The sequence below is a fragment of the Phalacrocorax aristotelis genome, chromosome 4 (genome assembly GCF_949628215.1).
Source record: "Phalacrocorax aristotelis chromosome 4, bGulAri2.1, whole genome shotgun sequence".
NCBI classification, from domain to species: Eukaryota; Metazoa; Chordata; class Aves; order Suliformes; family Phalacrocoracidae; genus Phalacrocorax; species Phalacrocorax aristotelis.
In genome coordinates this window covers 57,734,443-57,760,265 of record NC_134279.1, presented here as the reverse complement: position 1 = coordinate 57,760,265, position 25,823 = coordinate 57,734,443, and the positions used below count along the sequence as shown (strand labels likewise).

At 43.2% G+C, this 25,823-nt stretch overlaps 1 protein-coding gene across 12 annotated transcripts in view; it reads right to left on the bottom strand.

Moving 5' to 3' along the window:
* Window positions 1-25,823, bottom strand: part of APBB2 (amyloid beta precursor protein binding family B member 2) — a 199,697-nt gene that overhangs the window by 129,012 nt on the left and 44,862 nt on the right. For 11 of the 12 annotated variants that reach the window (XM_075091604.1, XM_075091601.1, XM_075091608.1 and 8 more), the window contains one exon: window positions 6,850-6,946. The gene's annotated coding sequence lies outside the window, so the exon portion shown is untranslated. The remainder of the gene's footprint in view (window positions 1-6,849; window positions 6,947-25,823) is intronic. The other variant, XM_075091605.1, reaches the window with a different exon arrangement.

The window sequence follows — 25,823 nt, the reverse complement described above, 5'->3', positions numbered from 1 at the left end:
CAAAAACAAAACCACCACCTTCTTCATCTTGCTGGTATCCTCCATTAAATACTGAAATGTAATTTAAGTCAGTGACTTCATTTTGTTACTCAAGACAAAAATTCCCAGTTTAGCCATCTTGCCTATTTGCATCTAAATGATGCAATCCCCACGCCCTCTGTTTTACCCTTTCACAGGAGTAGGGAGCACAGCAGAACCCACCTACTGCCAGAAGACCAGGATTCAAGCCAAGGCTGTTTCTAACTCCCATGGTTACTAGAAAGCCCTCAAAAGACAAGCTGAGCATAAGATAAAGCTGAGGTCAGCTGGTTTTCAGGGTGTGAGGACAGAAGAAGAGTTGTAAAGCAATAAAAGAAAAAAACTTGCACTGATATTTCTTTAAACAGCTCCTTCTGGAACAGTTGTTCCACCACCAGCAGATACCTTCTGCGACTTTCCTTATCGCTGTCCCAAGCAGCCTCCACTCTTTCCATCTTGAAAGCAAAATACCAAAAACAAAAATCACAACACTTCTGTTCATATCTTATTACTCATTCCTCCTGTCATCAGAGTTTCCTATTTTTATTTAACCCAAGCGCATTATACCCCCAGTCTGCAATGCAACAGTCACAGCATTAGCTGTTGCTGCTCCTTGGGGACCTGGCGGTAGCAGATGTAGTAAAAAACGTAGTGCGAGTTGTGTTTTGAAACTTCAAGGTAGAGATTCCTCTGAAAAAATTACCCTATAATTTTATATATATGTGTTTATATAATATACATTCATTATGTAAACACATGCTTTATATATAAATATATAATGCTTTGTATATATTTATGTTTCGCGTGTGTGTGCCTGTATAACTGCTTCCTGACCATTGGACAACCAGCTAAAATACAATTTACAATTCACAGCATAGGAACAACACTGAAGCAAACTGTTACTTTAACAAAATGTTGTTTTACATGTGGCAATGTAAGGCTGTAAGATGCTAACACAGGCTTCCCCTGTGCTTGATTATTCTCTCAGACAAAATATACAAACTTCAGCAGCCCAGACAAGCCCAAGTATCTTCAAGTATTTTTCAGAGACCACAAAACAAGAAAAACTTAGGGAACAATTATCAAAGCTATTGTAGAGGAGCTTTGATGCACTGAGGGAAGTACAAATTGTTTAGCTCAGAGGAGTTAACAAGAGGAAACACAAAGAAAGGTCCAAATAAATGGTTCAGTGGAAGCAAACTGGGAACTTCTCCTTTTCACACATTAGGAGGAGAGGGAAAATACAAATTAACCAAAAGACTGGAAAATATCAGAGGATGAAAGGAAATTGAAATTAATATTATCATTAGTGATTTTGTCACAACAGGTGTTAGTGAAATCTGCTGGTGACACAAAATTTGGATGCTCCGCTGCAAGGAGAAAGATGGAATCACCAAAAGGAAAACTGGATGCTGAGAAGGAGCATGATAGAAATGTAATGAAGTAACACAAAGCACTAGGTCATTCTTTCAGAGGATCACTATAAAAAATTCTGCTGTCAGTGTTGGGCTGTGGTACAAATGGTTGGATGTGATGGAAGAAAGAGATCCAGCTACATGAGCAGGGTGCTGACCTGCTCTGAGCTTCCAGTGTGATGCATGCATGGGGGAAGGCAAATACCTTTTCTGGTTACAGCCTTTCCTGCAGAGCTAGGAAAACACTGACACCATCATGCAAGGTAATGCCCAGACTTCATCTGAAACAGCCAGTAGCATCTGGTCCCCCACACACCAGGGATTAATCGAAAACACAGGAAACGAAGATAATTAAGGTACCAGATTTCTGTCTTGTACAAGGATATCAAGGGTTTGGCTTACAGCAAAACAAAGGCTGAGAAAAGCAACAAAGACTTTAAAGTGTAACGTTGGCACAAGAAACGAGTGCATGTAAAGCAGTCATTACTAAATTTAGGCTGGAAATTAGAACATACCGAACATCAGAGAAAGGTGGTCCAAGAACGGCCTTCCAAAAGGGGATAAAATCATTTAACAAACCCATCTTAAAAGTTATGAATTGTGTAATATGATGAGGGTAAGCATCTGAAAGGGACATACTTTGATGTGATTTTGTGTGTGTGTGTGCGCATGTGTGGAATTCACTGAGAGGTTAAATAACCACCTCTGGACAAAAATCTAGCAGGATTGTATAAGTGCATTGTTAGTGAATAATAAGAAAGTTCAAAGTCCCCAAAACCCATGATTTGGGGTACCAATTTTCAAAAGGATAAGATGGCTTTCATTTAATAGAATTTGGAAGAAACCTTGTGAACAGATTTTTCACTCTGCCTTCTGCACAATTTCTTGGCCTTCTTACTTCTCTGAAGCAGTCAAAACCAGGAATGACTGAAAGCAGACGAACTATTTCTGAGGTATGAGTCAGGATTTTAATTTCTACTACCAATGTTTTTTTTCCTTAAAAACGCTTTTTTCTAGGTGCAGTTACCAAGCACATGTCTGAATGTCTCAATTTGCCATAAGCTGGACAACAGCTACATCTCTAGCATCATAAACGGTACATTTCTCTTGCTGCTGAACTAAAAAAAAGGACTAGAGTCTTGTTTGTAGGAAGCAAGCAACTCGTTTACATTTCTGGCAAGAAAACAATTCAGCCCTATGGGTTTTTTTTCATTTTGTTTTTTTACCCACAGGGATATGAAGGAAAAATAAACTGAAGGTCAGACTTTTTGGATGCTGAATGATGTACGGACAAGACCCACCCTGCATCTGCATCCAGTTTTGTACTAGTGTCAGTCACTAAAATCACTTGCACAAACAAGAGAAGAGCAGCTGTGAGACAGGCTCCCATTGGGCTCTTTGATTCCTTCCTCAAAGATAACGATGACATGCATTTAGAACAATATAAGCATATTCCTGGGTACCACCTTCCCTCTCCATTCACAACCCATATTGTATTGACAACTGCTGCAATACAGCATAAATTGTTCCTAAGCTGACATGCCACGTGCCATGTTTTTCTGCAACAATGCAGTGGAAAGTATTCTCAGCACCCAAAAAGAAAAACTCATTAACTGAGTCACAAGTCAAGATATGTGATAACTGCAGATAATGAACAATAAGAGTTCAACCTTTCTTGATGGAAGAACTTATTCTTAGGAAAAGCCAATTTTTTTAATAATTAAACATCTGTCAGAATAATCAGAATAGTTTCATGTTGTCGCTGATGCTTCCTAATCCTAACTAGGCCATAAATAATCACATTAAATATTGCAATGCTCCATTAAAAAAGCAATTTTATTTAACATTTTCTAAAATACTGTTAATTTCTACCTCATGGTACCATTTTCTTTTTTTTTTTCTTTTTTTTTTTTTTTTTTTTACAAATAAGATGAGTCTGGGGACAATAAACTATGAGCTCAAGACAAACAACCAGCTAAGATTCATTTAGTTCTTTTCAGGTCTCTCCTTTCCACAATACCCTCCCCCAAGGCAAGAGCTGTGTCCTTGGTTTACAAGGACAATTGCTATCAATATAGCAAGAAATTTCTTTTTGAAAGTATGATATACTAAGGTAGTAAAAAAGGCTGAACCACGTCCTACGCTACCCAGTACTACATCTTCTACTGCTGTTACCAGTAGCAAAAGCTGATGATGAACAATGACAACACTGGGAGCAGAAGCATAGGCGATTCCATTCACCTGCTGCAATTTGAGAATTTCCCCCAGGGTTTCCTTCACATCCTATTAATCCTATTATTATTAAACAAGTCAGGCACCAGAGAATTAGCCTCATTTTGTGAATAATATCTTCCACAAACAAGCAGCTATTCTCTCCAGTGCTAAGTGAAGATAACACAGCAGGAACTTTCTGATAGCCTCTGCTGAGCCACAGAGAAGGCTTTGCAGCACACTACTGGGGAGCTACCTTGGAGATACTGCAACCATCTTTACCAAGCAGCAAGTACTATAAATGATCTCATATGAATTCAGCACCAAAACAGGCTGAATCAAGGTCAATTAAAATGGGACCAATTAAACTCACCTCCTAAAGGCTCCCTACAAAGCATCACACAATACCTGTCTTTTGGGCCACACTTGGACCTGAAGTTCACGTTCAGCCAACTCATTGCTTTGTAGCCAACAGTTTGAAATTACTCGTAATAAGAAACTCTTTAACTAAAGAAGGGTCACCAATACAAGCACACCCTGAGGTCAGACCAACCATAGATTTTCTGCTACTCTGTGAGACATTTCGTTGGTTCTGGTTCAACCCCTAACAGAGAGGCACAAACACTACAGAAATGACTGTCTCAACAGAACTACTGGAACAGCTGTGAAACTGAACTCTCTTGTTATTAGCAGCATAGATCCCACTGGGGCATGGAAGAAGATGCTGACATGGCCTGAAGGACAATCTGAGCTATTGCTGTGTCCACACAGATTTTGTTCTTGGCAGGGACTTCCACCTTTAAAGCGTATTCTGTAGATACGTTAAACATATAGGTGTTAATCCAGTGACATCTGGAAAATAGTTAGTCTACGCTACTGCATCTGTGGTCTCTGAGACGATGTGGTGAGCACCAGCTCCACTGTGAGCATGACACCCACGCCTTGTCTGCAAGGCTTGCTGAGAGACTGAAAAGCAGCAATAGCTGCTCAGGTAGTTGAGCCCACACCAATTCCATTACCTCCAAAACCCGCAGTTATCATAAAATGAGTAACCATTCCTTTTCATTCGAAAAGCTAGGGTCCAGCAAGCCTGTTCCTCCCTGAGCAGCTGGGGTGAGGCATTTCAATTTCATTAAACAATGGCTGAAGCACTGCTCCCCTCAGCTTGGCATCAAAGCAGTCTGCTGATTAAAGATTAGCAGGGGTGGTCTCACAAAGCTGCCTGCAAGACACCTAGCTAAAGCCAGGCCAATGGCTGCGCAATGCCCTGGCAGAGTGCTTCCTGACAGCCAGAGAGGCCAGTCAAGCATCATGCAGTGAGCAATTCACCTAAAGATGCTCTGGCGGACAGGCCTTTGGGGAACTGGACATGGCTGCAAAGAGGAGTAAGATGAAGTAGGTGACTGGTCCTATTAAAGTGAAGGTTCTCAACCCAATAGCTTCTTCCCCAGGGAAAAGACTGGAATCATATTTAAGCAAAATTATGAGACTCCCTTATGGATACATAAAATCAGTCATGACAGCAAGCAGACGTAACGGCTCTTCCAGTGAAAGGGAAAGGACCAAGAGGAAACAACAAAAAAAAAGAACAAGAGAAAAAAGACACGAGAATGACCTAGTATATGACACAAATTAATAATCTGAATGGCAACTCCATGTTTTAGTAGAATACTGCTCGGTTCGGATGTAAGAATTGAGGTTTGTCAAGTCAGTACAGACACTAAAGAAAAACAACTCTGAAAGAAAAGTTGCATCCTTAGCCCAGCCTCCTGTGTATCACAGACCACTGAGTCTGCTTGATTAACATACATGAAAAGCATGAAGACCAAGACTAACCCTGAACCCTTACATAAGCTCTTAAGAGCCATCTTACTGCACTGGCTAAAACACTCGTGTCTCATGCAACTGCATACCAACATGAGATTAGCCCTTGCTGGAGTCCCATTGTTCTCTTTGCGCAAAGACTGCTTTAATAAGAAATACATTGTCTCACCCGAGTGTGGCTTTATCCAGGGGAGAGGAACAAACCATAAAACCCCTGAAATTCTTCAGGATGAGAAGTCCCTTGTAAATACAGAATTCTCTGGGAAAAGTAACATGCAGCATGAAAGATCATTTTCTAAATCAATGTCTCAGCTAGGTACTAGCATTTACCTCCTCTCTACATTTTAACCAACCAGCTAAAGAGGAAACTTACAGGATAAGAGTTTGCAGCTGTGCACCCCACAAGTAAAGCAAGAACTTGAGGCATGCATAAGATTTGCTCAGTGGCTACAAGGCTGGCTCACACCTGAAGCCTCTGCCAGCTCACCTCCAACAGTTAGGACCATACAAAATAACACCCTTGGAGGAATCACATCAACAAAAGCCCGTAAGAGTGCTGCTGTATTTCAGGAATGTGGAACAGCAATCCTGACAGAAAAACTTCCTGCCTCTGGCAGCAAAATGGTGCAGTTTCTCCGCAGGGCTCTGCCAGTACAACTGCTTGCATGGTGCAGGCAAACCTATAGACATGCTTAGCCCAAGCCTTCCAGCTAACAGTGCTTTCTTTGTGGGTAGAAAATGCCAGATCTCTCACATCTCATATTTCGGAAGATGAGAAGCCCCATGGCTTGCCAGGTACTGGGAAGTACATCCCTAGCCTGTAAGGTCACATGAGAAGGGAAAGGCACAGCACCAGAGGCTGCTGGGGAGTGTGCCACCAGATAATCCCTCCACATAGATGGCCCTGGTGCCACAAAACAGCTGCTGCTGTGGTCCACCCTTCCACTCAAGACCCACCCAGAACCACCTGAACACACTGCAGGAGACTGCACTTCCGCTGCACAGAATGCTGAAATCCAACTAACAGATAGTATTACTGACACCACAGAGGAACAGCACTACTATGAAACACCTCTGTTGGGTACAGCCTTTTCTCACATGAGGTGGTAGTGCAAGTTTAAGTGCTTTGTCGCACAAATACAGCTAATCTGCAAGAATGGATAAACCAAGAACTGCTCTTGCTGGAGTACTGGAAGAGCTGGAACATCTTTGTTAATAAACATCATGATAAACAATGTAAATACTGCATAGAAATACAGGTACCTCCAGTCTCTGTGCTGGGAGAAATCTGAGACTTCAGTGTTTGAGACATGGGACAACAAAAGTGCAGAAAGAGCTCTCCCACCCCAGAGCAACCCTGGACATGGAGTGCATTACTTACTCTCCCCAGCTCGCTGGTGGGAAGCACGTACCAGAGCACCAAGGCCTGGAGTCCTGGGCACCAGCACCCCCTCAGGTCGCTGCAGAAATCAGGCAAGCTGCAAAACAAAACCAAGCCACATAGAGTTTTCATTTACGAAGAGTCAAGGAGGGATTAGTGAAAAGTACTGAGCTTGCAAAGGTGCAGGTTAGCAGAAGAAACCCACACGGCCACCCTCTGCAGCAGTGGGAGCAGGAGCCTGGGAACCAGACAAGCATGACAAATGACTGAGTAACCCAAATAGCCACCTTCAGTTTAAATCCTTAAAACCCATCTGCACTGAACAATGTGCATGCAGGAGAAGTAAAAGCAGAACAGAGGATCCATATATTTCAGCACAGGGATCTCCTCAAACCAGGCAGATGTTGCAAGGCCCCTTGCTGTCAGCCTATAGCAGCTAGGGAATGTAAGAGACATGCTGCAAGGCATGCTTTAAATTCACAACAGACCTGCGGTTTGCCCCATGCAAACACTGAATATCACGAAGAAAATTAATTTAGATGATAGAGACGAGCCCCAAATCAGAAAAAAAGCAGCAAAGAGTCCTCACTAAACAGTAAATTCATAACCTAATTTAGAAAATAAAGGAAAAACTAATTTTTTCAATTATGCTTGTGTTCAGTAGACATCAAGTATACAATTTATTTTTGCAAAGTCTGTGTGCTGTATCACAGTCATTACCCAACGTTCCACCCCCTGGTAAATGATTACATTAATGCTATGGGGTTTGGTACTGAGAAATATACTGGGATTGTTGCCACATAGTGACAGAAGAGAGGTTATCTCCCCATCAAAAGATACTCCAGCAGCAGCAGCAGATCTGTCAGTCAAACTATGTTCTAGGATTCAAGGTATTATTTAACTTTATATTTGTTCTCCCATCTGGAGAAAATAAATATGCAAAACCAAAGATACAAATCTCATCTTCTGTAGAGCTTAAAAACACCCTCTTTCTTTGTTAAAGCAAAAGCCAGGCTAAATCAAGCCAAATTATATTCCTTTTTAAAGAGGGATTCATTTTTTCCTGTCCTTGGTCTATCAGAAATCCAAGAACTATAAACCCTAGAAAGTACCGAGACAGAACAGATCATTTAAGAGAGCTAAAACTGTTCTTGTTAAAAATCATATTTGTCATTTGGAAACTTGAAAATAAGTCCTTTTTAAGACAGATGAAAAAATAATTTTAAAATCTAAAGCTTTTTGAAGAAATCAAGAAAATATACTCATTTTCATTTCAATAGTCAAACTGCACTTTTAAAAAAAAACTCTTCAAGGGGGCAGAAAGAAAACAGAACAATGCTTATTAGCTAATATTCTAACCCAATTTGGCAGGCACATTTTGTGGACTTTTGTATCAGATGATCAGATTTCAGTATATTGGGGGGGGGGGGGGGAGGTAGAGAAAGAAAGCACACGTGTTCATACCTGTGAAGCCAAGAAACTAAACTAGCAATTTCCTTCTATTTGATATTCACAGGTTTTATATAAACAAAACTTCCTGGGTTAGGTGTTGAGATCCCAAACTTCTCCACAGACTGGACATACATGCTGGCTTTTCTCCAACTAATTTTAAGGGGTTTCTTCCCAAGATAAACGTACAGATACATCCATCTGTGCTGGCACGGCCATTTTTATAATTAACCCTCTTCATCCTATGTATGAAACCTAATTTGCTCTAAACCAAGCTTAGCATAACTGCAACAGAAACAGTAGTTAATTCAATTTTTAAAATAGGCAACAGCTGAAAAAGCATTTTACGCCTGAAACCAGACAATTATTCAATCCAAACTTAGACGGGATCAGCCGTCAATTCTGAGGTCAGAGAAAAGCCTGAAATACAAAATATAGGTCTGAAAGGTAGGAATGACCAAGCTCTCCAACAAAACAGCAGAGAGAAAATTGCAAAACAACGTTCCAACAAGAGACATCCGACCTCAGATCCAAAGGGATATCCATACTGATGACAAGTTCCTGAAATCATGCTACTGCACACCCATTTTCTATTTCCCAGTTGAGACTCCCCTACCCTGAGTGTCCTTTCCTTTCTCTGCGTCCTGCTGAACATGTCTGCCTCTCCACCCACATTTTTACCGTGTTGCCTGCCTTGAAAATTGGCAGACTTGAAAACAACTCAGGGATGAAGACAGGATTTTTTTTTTTTCTTCCTGTTTATAAATCTTAGTATTTCAAAGAAAAGCTCAGACAGCCAACAGTACAGTAAGCTCAGTCTCCCAGACCTATGCAAGCTGGAATAATTCATTCAGGACTTTATTAAAAGCAGTAAATTGGAAGGCAGATCGCATGCAGGCACTGATACCCTTCTTAGAAAGTGAATTAGCGCATGTTTAACACCCACAGATGACAAAGTAGGAACATACTGTTAAAATTAATGAAATAAACTACTGGCTGGTTGAGGTAACACTAGGTGCAAGTTAAAAAAATTAAATAGTCCTTATTTCCTTCTTTTGCAAAGGTGGAGCGATAGCTACATATACTTCAAGTAGCATTAGATATTCCTGGTTACTTGGATTTCCATGGAACACCGACCTGTGATCCACTCCTCAGCTAGCCTCAGAAACAAGCGATCTCACAAGTGCCAGTGTGCAACCTGATCTTGGGCACATCAGAGAATTTAAGTTAGAAATAATAAAACCAAACAGAAAACACCAGCCAGCAGGGAAAAAAAATTGGGAGTTTTCAATCCTGTTGAGATGCCAGACCAAGACTTACTTTTGTACATCTTTCAAAACAGAGACAGACATCGGATTTGTGATGTCCAGACTCAGACCAAACCTACTTTCTTGAGGTTTAGCAAGAATTTACCAAGCTAGGAATCACTGCAGCTTTTTTCCTCCTGCTCCACTGCAGCCTATGCTTGTGCCTGGTGGCTTCCCGCCGAGAGCTAAGAAGGTTAGCAGGTTTGATCGCTCTCCTTTCCAACATCCTTGCTCTTGCAAAGGAACTTTAAAGTTTAGGTTAAATGTAAAAGAGGCAGGTTTTCAATCACCAAATGTCAACTGGAGTCATTCATTACCAACAGAGGTTTTATACTTCAGTAACTGTTTTCTCCTGGAAGACACACTAGATAAATGGTGTGCTCCTTGGCAATAGCATTGCATTTTTGTTCTCACCTTTAAATCAGAAAAAAAAAAAAAAACCCTGCACCAGCAAAGTTCTCAGATGTTTCTGCTGACTTAAACTGAGCTACTCTGCTTTGAATCCACTTCACCTAAAAACTGACACCAATAAATGACAGCATTCACCAACTCTTCCCCCTTCCCCGCTGGGCAACCACTTCTCGGATGGCCCCAGCAGAGAGCAGCCAGCCTGGGCTTGGGGGTGGCACATCTCTCCAAGCAGAGCAACAGTCTTCTACTTCTTCACCTCAAAAGCTTGTTTCGTAGGAAAATAAAGCCATGTATTTGCATCAGGAGACACAAATATTAAGGATTACATCACTCTGGAGCACTCCTCCTGTATCCTTTATAGTAATGCCTATACATTGCTAACAGCCTGCAAACCTGCCTGTGTTTGGGGCAGGGTGGGTGTAAAATCAGTAACATGCAAGTGAGCAGGGATTCAGTTGCTCTGGGAAAAATAACTATAGATTTCCCAGTTCTTGTGCTTTTAGAATGGAAGCATAGTTATGTACTTATGCATGAGGTTGAGGATATTACATATGTACCGTACTCATCATATACAGATGAGTGAACTGATATCAATAAGAATTTGATATCATACTGCAGTTTTCTCTAGGCACACAGACATGCAGGCATGCTGTATTTACATTATCAGACCAGGGACTCTGCTTTTAATTGTCTTTTAAACAGGAATTACAGGATCCCACCTACCCCTCCATTAAAATTTCCACCTCTTCCTTCAATTTAAAAATAGAAGAAAGAAGTCATCCAGCATAACATCAATAATTAATAAGTACAGCATGGTCATCTATTTTAGGTACAAATTTTTCTCTTTCCTTCTAGAAAGCACATTGCCAGTCTCTAACTCCAATCCATCAGACAGCCTCCCAGGCAAGCCTCATGCCACCACCCCAAGAACCCAGGCTGCTGGGGTTTGTTTCTGAAAGGAGAAAGAAGAGCTGAGTCTTGTTCTGAAGTTTCACAAGGCCTTAGTCTGGAAATAGTTTAAAAGAGGGGGAAAAAAAAAAACCACACCAAACCACACAACCAACTCACCACAAATTATGTTTTTCTAGCCACCAAAAAAAAGGGAACACGTGCTACGTATATTAACAAATTGCACTTCAATCTGACAGACATGGAGGACTCATAATATAATGATGGGTGAAAGACTCATTAAAGACGGGCCAGAGTAGAAGGCTGCTGTCACCATCTCAAGAATTCCCTGACATTTTTAGCATCTACCTTTCTTTGTATGCTACTTTCAAAACTGAAGGGTTTTTGATATCCATTATTTGCAGGAAGGGTCCCAACTCTTCCCCTTCCAGATTAAAAAGCACATTCTGGACATCTTCCTGGAAAGCGCAGAAGATGGGTTGAGACCTCCTGGGCCAAGAAGGAACACGGGCATGGGTCTTCTGCCTCCCCACAATGTGCGCTGACCATGGGGTCACTACAGAAGAGACTGTGAGGAGGGAAAATCTTGATGTTTATGAATGATATTGGATACCCAAGTCTGCCCCCTTCACTTCTGTGATTCTTTTTAATAAAAACCTCCAAAGTAGATATTGGAAGGTGTTTTTTGTTTTTCTTTTTAAAGTTTTGCACAGAGGAGGTGTGGGGGGTGGGAAGGGAAGAGCTAAGAAACTTTCCTTTCACGCCAGTCTGGACCAAATCTGAAATTTCGTTTTAGCGAATCCTCCCCAGCATCGCCCTCAAATCTTTTAGACCTCCATGTTGCCTGTGACTGCTCCCAAACACCAGGCTGCCTGGCTTACTGCTTTTCTCAAGCCTTACTGCCTGCCGAGCTGTGCTGCACAGACACCAAAGCAGAAGAAAGCAAAGCGCTGTGTTGACACTGAAGCAGAAGTTATCTTTAGTCTCGGAGAGGCTGACTTCTCCCACTGCACAGCACTGGCTCCAGCTCACCTGGTCCTGTCAGATTGTGCACCCAAAAAACCCGCTTCAGTTTGTGTTCTGCTTCTGTAGTTATCCATAAATCATAATATCCTACCAGTAAAACTTTTACGGAAATACTCTACCCTTATAGCCTGAGGGAGCTGGTATTTCCACTGGTGAGTAATTGAGCTTCGTAAGGGTAAACCAGTCAGCCAGGGCAAGGAGCTGTTCTGGTTCTAGGTCTCAGCACAGATATATCCAATGTGGAAAAGCCAATGGAAGAGGAGGAGACCACAGAAACATCCTGAACCTATCTCCCATACTCTGGGGCAGGCCACCTGCAGTGTGCTGAGCATCTCTACAGCAGCACAACTAAGCCTTGTGTCCCCCCTTTCTGTCCCCTAAGCCCACCCCTTCTCTCCAGCTTTCAGCATCACTGCTATCATGACTTGCAACAAGAACCAGACATGTAACTGCTATTACAAAAATGTCTCGGCAAACATCTGGGCTAGGGCTCACAGTTTGTATGTTATTACACCACAAGCACAGCACAATCAACATAAGGGTACATATCGCTCAACAGCAACTCTTCAAGCACGGTCCAAGTACTACTGATGCATGTTTTCCCCCTCAGCAGATGTCAATCAAGCCATATTTTCCATTTGCTCATCCCTCCTGGCCCAAGCTTTAGAGCTCACAAAAGCCCAACACACAATTTGCTGTAAGCAATTGAGCAGCAAAACAAGTGTGCTTTGAAAATGCTCAAGCAGCTGAGTTAAAAAGAATTTAAAAAAATTAAAAGTGGGGCAAAAAAAAGAAACTTGAATCAATATTTGAAAACAAAGCAGACTGGAATTTCCCTCAAAAAAAAATCTTAGCACAGCGGGGTGCAACTTAGCTAGCTGAACAATTTTCCAAATACATGTTAAGAATAAAATTCACTTTCACACAGGCATCAAATTCTAAGGAAGGAATTGAAAGCCTGGGAATTCATGCTGGTACCTCTGACAGAGACCAACCATGAGGATTAGAAGCAACTAAGGATGCTCAACCACAAGCTGTCAGAGAAAAACATCTCCAAATGATTCGACTTCTCAGCAGACATACCATACTTGAGACCAGGTTTTATCTGTCACTCAGAGAAAGACCTGTGGGTGATGAGTATTCAGGTCACACACACCTTTTCTGCAGCAACCCACAGCACAACTATTCATGTGATAAACACCCACGTCACAGCAGAAGCCAGTGGCAATGAATAATGCAGGAGATCCAGTCACTCTACCACATATCATACCCATGGGATATGGAGGCAGCATTTTAGCTTAAGTCATCCTTCCCCCTTCAGGGCACAAGCATGCTCTTTAGTTAGCCTCTCCCCTCCTGTTCCGCACATATATTAACAGGTCAAACAGAGCAGAACAGGATGAGCCGTTGCAGAAGAAACAAGGACACAAACAGAAATGCAATAAACCCTCTCACAAGATGATGTTAAAATATTATATCACCTGCTCAATTCAAGACCTCCACAACCAGAGACACTGTTTTCTCAACAAGGTTCATACTTCCCAAGAGATATACTTTCCCACCATTAAGACAATAATTTCACAGAGCATTCGATGAAACAGGATAAACTCATATGGAGCCACACTCAGCCTTACTTTGTAACCCTACCTGAATGAAGACAAATTATTAATAGTGCACTGTAAAACCAAAGTAAAATTTGAATTTGCGAGTCAGCTCCTTTTTCGAATTATAGAATCGTTTAGGTAGAAAAAGACTTTTAAGATCATCAAGTCCAACTGTTCACCTAGCACTGCCAAGTCCACCACTAAACCATGGCCCTAAGCAACACATGTACACCTCTTTTCAATACCTCCAGGCATGATGACTCCACCACCTCCCTGGGCAGCCTGTTCCAATGCCCGACAACCCTTTCGGTGAAGAAATTTTCCTAATATCCAATCTAAACCTCCCCTGGCACAACTTGAGGCCATTTCCTCTTGTCCTATCACTAGTAAACTTGGGAGAAGAGACCAACACCCACCTCACCTCAATTAGTTGTAGAGAGCGATATGTCTCCCCTCAGACTCCTTTTCTCCAGGTTAAATAACCCCAGTTTCCTCAGTTACTCCTCATAAGACTTGCTCTCCAGACCCTTCACCAGCTTCGTTGACCTCCTCTGGACACGCTCCAGCAACTCAATGTCCTCCTCGTACTGAGGGGCCCAAAACGCAACACAATATTCAAGGTGAGGCCTCACCAGTGCCGAGTACACGGGCACGATCACTTCCCTACTCCTGCTGGCCACACTATTCCTGATACAAGCCAGGATGCTGTTGGCTGCCTTGGCCACCTGGGCACACTGCTGGCTCATGTTCAGCCACCTGTCAAACAACACCCCCATGTACTTCACCAGGCAGCTCTCCAGCCACTCCTCCTCAAGCCTGGTGCATTGCTTGGGGTTGTTGTGACCAAAGTGCAGGACGCAGCACTTGGCCTTGTTCAACCACATACAACTGGCCTCGGCCCATGGATCCAGACTGTCCAGGTCCCTCTGCAGAGCCTTCCTACGCTCCCGCCCAACTTGGTGTCATCTGCAAACTTACTGAGGGTGCACTTCATCCCCTCGTCCAGATCATAGATAAAGATATTAAACAAGGCTGGCCCCAACACTGAGCCCTGGGGAACACCACTTGTGGCCAGCCACCAACTGGATTTAACTCTGTTCACCACAGCTCTTTGGGCCTGGATATCCAGCCAGTTTTTTAGCCAGCAAAGAATATACCTGTCCAAGCCAGGAGCAGCCAGTTTCTCCAGGAGAAGGCTGTGGGAGACAGTGTCAAAGACTTTACTAAAATCTAAGTAGACAACATCCACAGCCTTTCCCTTATCCACTAAGCAGGCCATCTTATCATAGAAGGAGATCAGGTTAGTCAAGCAGGACCTGCCTTTCATAAACCCATGCTGACTGGGCCTGATCACCTGGTTGTCCTGTACATGCCGCATGATGGCACTCAAGCTGATCTGCTCCATAACCTTCCCTGGCACCAAGATCAGACTGACAGGCCTGTAGTTCCCTGGATCCTCCTTCTGGCCCTTCTTATAGACGGGAGTCAAATTTGCTAACCAGTCAGCTGCAACCTCCCGTTAGCCAGGACTGCTGGTAAAGGATTGAAAGTGGCTCAGTGAGCACTTCCACCAGCTCCCTCAGTACCTTGGGTGGATCCCATCCAGCCCCATAGACCTGTGTGTGTCTAAGCAGTGTAGCAGTCACTAACCATTTCCACTTGGATTATGGGGGCTTCATTCTGCTCCCCAACTCTGTCTTCCAGCTCAGGGACTTCGTACCCGGAGAACAACTGGTCTTACTATAAAAGACTGAGGCAAAGAAGGCATTAAGTATTAAGTAAGCCTTTTCCTCAGCCTTTGTCGCTACATTTCCCCCCAGCATCCAATAAAGGATGGAGATTCTCCTTAGCCCTCCTTTGGCTGCCAATGTATTTATAGAAAAAAATTTTATTGTCTTTTATTGCAGTAGCCAGATTAAGCGCTAGTTGGGCTTTGGCCTTTCTAATTTTCTCCCTGCATAACCTCATGACATCCTTTTAATCCTCCTCTGAGTTGCCTGCCCCTTCTTCCAAAGGTCATAAAAAGGCATTATCACCTGTGCTCTAAGTACAAACTCTCCCAGTAACTGAAGTCAGTTATTCATTCCTATTCTGGAGTACTATTATCACTGTATAATCCTCCCCAACCTCTCAATATTCGCCAGTACTTTCTGTCTTATGCTACACACAACAGGGTGCTCCATCTTGGAGCATCCTTGATATCCACCATGCCAGGGCAAGGCCTAGAGCTTATGGCATCATGGGACAAGGCACTCAGCAATGCCAACTTGGCTTCTCTGGCACTCTGCCTTTCAGCATCCTGCTCAGCCAACCTCTCTGCCAGCACTGCTGGCCTCCAGGAAGCTTTCACATTAGCCTAGGCATCCACTCACAGTGCAGGTTTATTATGCCCTTAGAAGGGTGTCTTTATCTCACATCTGTGCTGTATATATGAAAATAATGTAAAAGAAATAGTATGAAACAAGAAAATTTATATAGGAAAATTTGTCCAGCAGGAGACCAAATCGCATTCATTTAAGCTCAGGCAAGACTCTCAGACTGCATGCTTAAAATGAGTGCAGTAAGAAAAAGGCAGAATGAAAGGCTCAAGTCTCTCTCCAGTTTTAGTCATAATCAATTTTAATGATGCTGTTACAAGACCTCATAATTTTGGATTCAAAGCCAGCTAAAAGACAATGAAGGACCTTTAACTTAGGCAATGTGTACTAAAAGAAACCTTACTGATTCTGCACACCACGACAACATATTAAAAACTTTTTGCACAATAGGTGCTTAGCTGTAAAAATGGATCATCTCCTCTACATTACAAGCCTCTGTCATTCTGTCATTTGTGGAGTGGGGGAGGAAGGAATAAAGTTAGAAAATATTACAGCACATTTTTTTTTCCCCACACTAAAAGATCTTATGCAAGTGTATGAAAAGTTTGGAATAGATCATTACATATGTGCTTAGTAGAATTAAGGCAGAACCACTATCAGAACTGTCCCATCCATCACCTCAAATATAACAACTGTTGGCGTTCAAGTTGTTTTGGTTAGGTTTTTGGTTTCTTTTTTTTTTAACAAAACAGGGTCAGCGAGTACTTGGAGTAGTTCTTGCTCAGAATAGCCGGTGGCTAATAATAATAATAAAAAAATCCTTATTTAGCTTATTTCTTTATTAATCATCTTTGCTGGCTAGCTGACTCACCATCTAGTGAATCACTGTTTCTTAAGGAAGTAAAGCAGATGAAAAATACGGCAGCTGTGGCCTCACAATTCTCACTGAAAGACATTTAGATCAATTTTTTTTACTTAAGAATGCAGTTCTAGTGCTAGGCAGTATTTTCTCAATTCCTACCTGATAGGGAGATCTATTAATGGTGCAATAACCTGATGAAAAGAATGAGATTAATTTTCTGATCATCTTCAAAAACAAGCATACATCCTCCTACTGTGTCATAAAATCTGCTATGAGGCCAAAACCTCTTACCTAATCCATAGACTTTTAGTATCTTTTGGTGTTTCTTGTGGTTTTTTGTTGGTTTTTTCTTTTTTTAAACCAACTTGAGGCCACTGGTAGAAGAGATCTGACTAACTATTCTAGGAACAACAGGAAAAATTAGGCTTTCCACAGAAGACAAATTAAGATGATAGATACAAAATCATCAGCTACAGAAAGGTCACGAGAACCACTACCTAAAAAGCAAACTCCAAGGATGGCTGTCAGATGACAGGAAATTTGGAACTTACATGCCAGAGATGTTACTCTTGTGTCGTACATTTGCTTCCTGCATGGACTTCCCATTGTTCTTAGTATGACCTCTGACTTCAGACCAGCATTGACTACATCTTTGCCTTAGAGTTATACAAACTTTCCTTAACCATCCTATAGTTTATTCCCCTAAATTTAGCCATATTCTATCCTGCAACACACAAGCATATTCTTAATTAATTTGAAAAACCCTTTCCGACAATCGTAGACAAAACACCATGTCCAAAGAACTACATTCTCAGGACTGCACTCAGCATTTCTACTTTCAAATTGAAAGGAAATTTTCCTACAGTGCGTCACACATACTTAATCACACTGCCAAATGGTTATGTTTACACTTCATGTCAATACCAAAAAGTCAAACTACAGAAATTAATATGTTGCTGCAATATTGCCAAGTCTTCAGTAAAACACCCTGTACATTGCTACAACCACTTTCATTAAAACACAGGAAATACCATCCCAGAACAGACCTGACAGCAGCTATTACCAGACACTCCAAAAGGAAGCAACAAAATTCACCCTAATAACATTCCCTCACCCTAGCTCACTTATATCCCTATCATTTCTGGCTATGAATTAAAACCTCCTGCCAACCCCTTGTTTTAACTAAGGCCTCAATTCCAGAGAATTACACTGAATTTTTTTCCCCCCAGTACACTGAATTTTTTCCAACTCATCAGAACCATCCACACCAGTAAGAAACCAAGTGACGTCACACATACCCACAGTGAGAGGGGTCTCATCGCTCAATGACGCAGTCCCAAATTTAGTTTAACACAGAATAAGACTTTTCATCCCCAAAATAAAAGATAGTCCTGGATATGCACTGCAGTACTTTGTCCTTGTGCCCCTGAATTCCCTACACTCCCACTCGAGCTGTACCAAGAATGCCAGCAATGTTTAGCATTTTGCTTGGAGGTACTGCAGGAATCTAGGGTCAGCAGTAGCCACAGGCAGTCAAATTTACTCAAAATAGTTAAGGTAATCAATACAGGGGGAAAAAGGTAACCTCAACAGAGATGGTGGGGCTTGACTGCTTCTTAAATGAGTACTGATAATGACTAAAAGCACAAGAGCGATGCTGGCTTGGACAGGAAAGTTCTGGAGCTGTCTGTGTATTGATCCTTTCTGGCTAACCTATGACAAAGGATGCAAAGTATATGAAATTAAAAACTAAAAAGAAGATTATCTCAACAAGAAGCGAAGCATGTAACAGAACAAACTGAACTGAAGTACTGATGGAGAGGTCTCAAGGAAGCCTCCAGTAAATGATTGGGAATTTAGCCACTAATTTCACTGAACCTAGATTAAGGTCTGTGCCACATCCGAAAAACAAAACTCAAAACCCTTTTGGAGCTTACAAGTATTTTTCCTCACACACGCCACCTCCAAGAGATATTGTAACTCTGCATTTGCACTCTAACAGGTTCCAGCTCCAGTAACAAAATCACCAACCAGTCACATCAAGGTTGAACACAGATGGCTGCTGTGGAACCACCTGAAAGTCAAAACATTAAAACTCTCTACCAGACCCTTCAAAACCTAAGTGGTGCCAGAAGTTGCTAGAGAGCAGTATGAGAAGTGAGCACCGACCACCTCAGCTGAACTCCACAGACGCCAAGAGGAATTCCCATTGTTTCCACTTTACCCACCTAGGAATCTGGCTGTCCTCTGAGCTACTGAGGGAGAACCAGTGGCTCCAAGCCTTCCTGTTAGAGATGTCTGTATGTGCATATGCACATGTATAAGTATGTATGTGGATGGACACAGGCACACATTTCAGATGCCTGCAAGGCCAGCCAACTCGGAGTCTTCATTTAAAAACAACTTATTCCCATAGTCAAAAGCAACAGTGAAAGGCAGTATTGCTATTAAGCTCAGTATAAACCTTACACATGCACAAACAAGAGCTGGAATTGTCTTTAACTTCGTGCAGGCAGAACTTAAATGGAATACAGAGTCTTGACTCAACAGGTTAAACTATTGAGTATGAACAGGTAGCGCTTACCTCAGCTTAAGGAATCATTTCATGTACATTCAGCTATAGAAAATAAAAGTCAAAGTTGTTTCACAGCCACCAGAGTGAAATGCTTCATGTAACGGTACAGTTTTACATCTACACTGATTTAAGCCAACTGTCCCTTTCAGAGGCAGTTGGCCTTTAGGCTGGCTCAGCGCCTCACCACAGCAACACTGTCAAAAGGATAGCTCTTCTTTGAGGGCTTAGTTTTCAGCTGGGCCCTCAAATTGATCAGCTTGGACAGGGGGCTACAAGGGTGCCAAGGGGGAGGAAGATGTGTAATAGCTTGAAAATGATGGGCAGACATCATTTAGCAGTTACTGTGAGCAACAGCTTTTAAAACATTCATTTTGGCGCAGTCTAAAGTGATGTGAAACCATGACTATAATCTTTCACCACATCTTTAAACTTCGTTAAAGAAGTCACATCTGGCACATGGAACAGGCCAGAAGCACCGTCAGCTCTAATGACTCAGACAACACATGTAACCTCAGCACTGTGCTCAGCTCTTATCCTGCTCATTCCATGTTTTCAGTGTTGCTTAAAAATGGCGGGGGGGGGGGCCGGGAAGAGAACTGAGGTTATACCTGAAACTTACAGAAATCCATACAGGGGCTTGAAAAATGTGAAAAATTTCAGATGGGAGCCTGCTCTAATTTCAGCACAAATAGGTCCTCCACCTTCTCAGAAAGTCCAGCAGGAGGATGAAATAGCTGACACAGGGACAGCCCTGCTCACTCCTTGCCACAAGGGAAAGGAGAGGAGGGTGGCCCCAACATCGGTCAAGCAAAAGCACCACACCCCCGAAGGATCTAGAAGCATCTGGCATACGCTGACCACAGTAACAAGCATTTTTAAATAGATCATTTGTCAGAAACATCAGCCAGGCTGGGCAATGCCCAGAAGCCCTGGGAGCTTCAGCAGATGCAGGAGGTGGAGCATAACAAGCAGCAACGGGGTTTCACTTAGAGAAACATCATGAAAGACCCTGTATACTGGTCAGAAATATTGCTTGATAAAAAGATATCGGTGCTCCTGCAAGCCAAACAGTTTATGCAATAGTCGCATTAGTATTAAAGCAAAAGTAAAGGTAGAGCTTGAAAAACCACCAACACTATAGTTTGAAGGCAGCTGAAGTTTAGAAAATGTAACAGAAACCAGGGAAGCCTTGCGCATCTCTTCCTAAGGGAGAGAATAGCGCTAAAGGCAAAGGTACTTTCAGTCACAATAATTTAGGCATGATCTTAAATCAATGGAGAATGCTTCTGAGTCCTTGTTCACAGCAGTAATCAGACAAAACCTTTTTCCAGTTAAATCAGTGGGGCTACAGTTTTGCACCCTCTTTCTGTAATTAACACCAGTGGGGTTTTTATATTCCTTTTCAATTACATCTACATTTAGCCAAGTCTTTATCAAATCTTTAGAGAAATCAACCATTAAACAAATTTGTAACAACCACCACACACCTTGCATACAATATGCCAAGACATGTATGTGTCTGAAAACCTGATTTGAGAAGACACCTTAAAATTCCCAGTGCACTCATGCCAGTTGTCATCTGCCACCTGATCTCCTGGGGTGTTTATTACCGATCATCTTTCCAATTAATCCTGGTTCTGCCTGTACTTCTAGCGGTCAGCTTGTAAACTCACCTAAGGATATTCTGCTAAAGGAAGTAGAAAAAATCAAATCTATTTCTAGTTACAAAAAAATTAAATCCATAATCAGTATAGCACAAGCATACTGCTGTATGTTTAAACCTTAACACAGAGGATTATTAAAAAACCCAGCTATTGCCATTCAGCAAGTATTCTTAAGAGACAAGCTTTGCTGCTCATCTTTTTGCAGGATCACTGTATCAAACTAGCAGAAAATACACAATACTTTTAAAAGTTCACCATACTCAGTGAAATACTGCTCTAGAAGATAAGGTCCTAGTTAGGGATACCTGTATTCACAATGGTCATTGACTGGCAGCAGACCACTAGATTTCAAACAACATCCCTTCTTTGTTGGTCTTCATACAGGCACATGACGATTTATGTTTAAATTTAACATAAACCTCATCCGGCTGGTACAGTCAGCAAAACCAGCTTTCAGATCTAATGCTGTGGGGTAGCTAAGTTATGGCAAGAAGAAATTATTTTACTACGGTGCTTCATTAGCTGCGAACAGGGTAGTCTACCTCACACCTAATGAAGATTGGACACACAACCCAAAGAGGCACTTCCAGCGGTTTGACAGACCAAAAAGCAGCAGCAGCTTCTCCTCCCACTTCTGTATAAGAAACCAGTGATAAGGAAGAGGAGAACAGTTAAAAACCCACTAGCAGTTGCCACCTTTTTCACAAGGCGGCTTTCAAAAATCCTGTAAAGCCCAAAAAACCCTTAACTGGGTTAATTTTGTGAATCCAGATAACCAGGAAATGACTGTGCTTGCTGCAAGCCAAGCAAAGATTTCTATTATGATGGCACCATGGAAAAGTAGAGTTCAAGATCCTTAGGGCACTGAGGAGGGCACACACCAAGCTCACCACCCTGGACTTTAGGAGAGCAGACTTTGGTCTCTTCAGGAATCTGCTTGGTAGCGTACCATGGGATAAAGCCCTGGAGGGAAGAGGGGCCCAAGAAAGCTGGTTAATATTCAAGGGTCACCTCCTCCAAGCTCAGTAGCGATGCATCCCAAAAAGGAGAAAGTTAGGCAAAAACACCAGGAAGCCTGCATGGATGAAAAGGAGCTCCTGGACAAACTCAAACACAAAAAGGAAACCTACAGATGGTGGAAGCAAGGACCGGTAGCCTGGGAGGAATACATAGAAATCCGTCCAGGAAGCCAGAGTTCAGGTTAGGAAAGCTAACGCCCTGAGAGAATGAAATCTGGCCAGGGATGTCAAGGGCAACAAGAAAAGCTTTTAAGGTACATCAGTGATAAAAGGACGGCTAGGGACGATGTGGGTCCTCTCTGGAAGGAAATGGGAAATCTGGTTACCCAGAATATGGAGAAAGCTGAAGTACTTGAGGCAAAAAAGTTGTCAGCTAGTGCTCAAGCCACACCACCCAAGTCACAGAAGGCAAAGGCAGGGACTGGGAGAATGAAGAACCACCCACTGTAGAAGATCAGGTTCAAGACCATCTAAGGAACCTGAAGGTGAACAAGTCCATGAGGCCTGATGAGGTGCCTCCACAGGTCATGAAGGAACTGGCAGATGAAGTTGCTAAGACACTACCCATAATATTTGAGAAGCTGTGGTAGTCCAGTGAAGCTCTCACTGACTGGAAAAGCAGAAACATAACCCCAGTTTTTAAAAAGGGAAAAAAGGAAGACCCAGGGAACTAGCGGCCAGTTGGTCTCACTTCTGTGGCTGGCAAGATCATGGACCAGATTCTCCTGGAAACTATGCTAAGGCATATAGAAAATAAGGAGGTGACTGGTGACAACCAACATGGCTTCACCAAGGCCAAATAATGCCTGACAAATTTGGTGGCCTTCTACAATGGGGTTACAGCATTGGTGGGTAAGGGAAGAGCAACTGACATCATCTACCTGGACTTGCGCAAAGCATTTGACATTGTCCTGCACGACATCCTTATCTCCAAACTGGAGAGCCATGGATTTGACAGATGGAATACTCGGCAGATAAGGAATCAGCTTGATGGTTGCACTCAAAAAGTTGCTGTCAACGGCTCAAAGTCGAAGTGGGGAAGTGTTCCTCAGGGGGTTGGTATTGGGACCAGCATTCTAACATCTTTGTCAGTGACAGGGACAGTAGGATTGAGTGCACCCTCAGCAAGTTTGCCGACACCAAGCTGTGTGGTATAGTCAACACACTGGAGGGAAGGGATGCCTTCCAGAGGGACCCTGACAGGCTTGAGAAGTGGGCCTGTGCAAACTTCATGAAGTTCAACTAGGCCAAGTGCAAGGTCCTGCACATGGGTCAGGGCAATCCCAAGCACAAATACAGGCTGGGCAGAGAACGGATTGAGAGAAGCCCTGAGGAGAAGGACTTGGGGGTGTTGGTTGATGAGAAGTTCAATATGACCCAGCAATGTGCACTTGCAGCCCAGAAGGCCAACCATATCCTGGACTGCATCAAAAGAAGCATGGCCAGCAGTTTGAGGGGGGTGATTCTGCCCTCTACTCTGGTGAGACCCAACGTAGACTACTCTGGGGCCCCCAACATAAGAAGAACATAGACCTGTTGGAGCAGGTCCAGAGGAAGACCACAAAAATGATCAGAGGGCTGGTGCACCTCTCCTATGAAGACAGGCTGAGAGCATTGGGGTGGTTCAGCCTAGAGAAGAAAAGGCTCTGTGGAGACCTTATAGCTGCCTTCCAGTACCTAAAGGAGGTCTACGAGAAAGCTGGAGAGGGACTTCTTACATGGGCATGTAGTGATAGGCCAAGGGGTAATGGCTTTAAACTGAAAGAGGGTAGATTTTTATTAGATATAAGGAAGAAATTCTTCACTATGAGAGTGGTGAGGCACTGGAACAGGTTGTCCAGAGAAGCTGTGGATGTCCCATCCCTGGAAGTGTTCAAGGCCAGGTTAGATGGGGCTTTGTCCAACCTCTTGGCAGGGGGATTGGAACTAGATGATCTTTAACGCCCCCTCCAACCCAAACCATTCTATGATTCTAAGAAATAAAACAGACCTCAAGAGAGGAAATAAATGTTATCTGAGTCATCTGGCACATTCCCCCTGTCCTGGGTGCAACAGACACCAACCCTTCCAGACGAGGGACAATGTTTCCTTGCCAGTGTCACACCCACTTCCCTCTTGGTAAAGAATACTTTGAAGTAATTTCAATTCTGCCACGTATATTCTGATAGCTTATTTGTAACTGCTTATGTTTCTCAAAAAAAAAAGCCCAAACAAACCACAAACCATCCCTCACTTCCCTAATTTTGGGACAGATCAATGCTGACACTAAAATGGACAAAAAGACTTCTGAAGAGATACCTTTTAAGACAACAATCCTCTTCTCCTTCAAATTAGCATGATTTTTTCCAAAACCAGGTTACTGTGGGGCGTTGACCCTGGCTGAACACCAGGTGCCCACCAAAGCCACACTGTCACTCCCCTCCTCAGCTAGACAGGGGAGAGAAAATACAACAAAAGGCTTGTGGGTACCATTGTGGGCAAAACAGGCTTGACTTGGGAAGATTAGTTTCATTTATTACCAATCAAATCAGAGTAAGTTAATGAGAAATAAAACCAAATCTAAAAAACACTTTCCCCCGCCTTCTTCCTGGGCGTAACTTCACTGCCGATTTCCCAACCTCCTCCCTCCCTAGCGGTACAGGGGGCTGGGGAACAGTGTTTGCAGTCAGCCTATCGCACATTGCCTCTGCCACTCGTTCCTCCTTGCTCTCTTCCACTGCTCCAGTGTGGGGTCCTTCCCACAGGAGACAGTCCTCTATGAACCGCTCCAGCATGGGTCACCTTCCACGGGGCACAGTCCTTCAGGAACAGCCTGCTCCAGCATGGGTCCCCCACAGGGTCACAAGTCCTGCCAGCAAACCTGCTCCAGCGTGGGCTCTTTTCTCCATGGAATCCACAGATCCTGCCAGGAGCCTGCTACAGTGTGGGCTTCCCATGGGGTCACAGCCTCCTTCAGGCACATCCACCTGCTCCAGTGTGGGGCCCTCCATGGGCTGCAGGTGGACATCTGCTCCACCGTTAACCTCCACAGGCTGCAGGGGGACAGCCTGTCTCACCATGGTCTTCACCACAGGCTGCAGGGGAATCTCTGCTCTTGCACCTGAAGCACCTCCTCCCACTCCTTCTTCACTGACCTTGGTGTCTGCAGGGTTGTCCCTCTCATGTGTCCTCACTGCTCTCTCTGGCTGAAGTTGCCTTTGGTTCCCCTCCCTCCCTGCCCCTTAAATATGTTATCCCAGAGGCGCTACCACCATCGCTGATGGGCTCAGCCCTGGCCAGCAGTGGGTCCGTCCTGGAGCCGGCTAGCACTGGGTCTATCAGACACAAGGGAAGCTTCTAGCAGCTTCTCACAGAAGCCACCCCTGCTACCAAAACCTTGCCACACAAACCCAGTACAGTCACAGAGGCCCAACAAACCGAGGTGCTGCCAGGCATCCCCAGCGGCCCAAGCTGCAGCCAGCACCATGCTTGCCTTCTGCCCTTTCTGAACTCCAGCACCATTCAGCAAGTTACAAGCCAAACTGTGCTTATACTGCTGATAGTCTAACCAGCTACCTCAAAACTTTCTTCTTGGAGCTTAACCTACATATCACAGTGAAACAGGGGGCATCTGCCTGTAAATACAAACACACAGCCTAGCAGTCTGCCTTTTCCAAACATATGCTGCATTTTCTCTCCAGCTGTGAGGAAAGGTTAGGTTATAAGAACTGACTAAAAATTCCATTGTTTACCATTTTTCATTTAAAAAGTACAACTGTTGCTTTGAAATTAACATCAATTTTCTGATGCATGAAACACGACCGATGGTATAATTTAACCCAACTTAGACA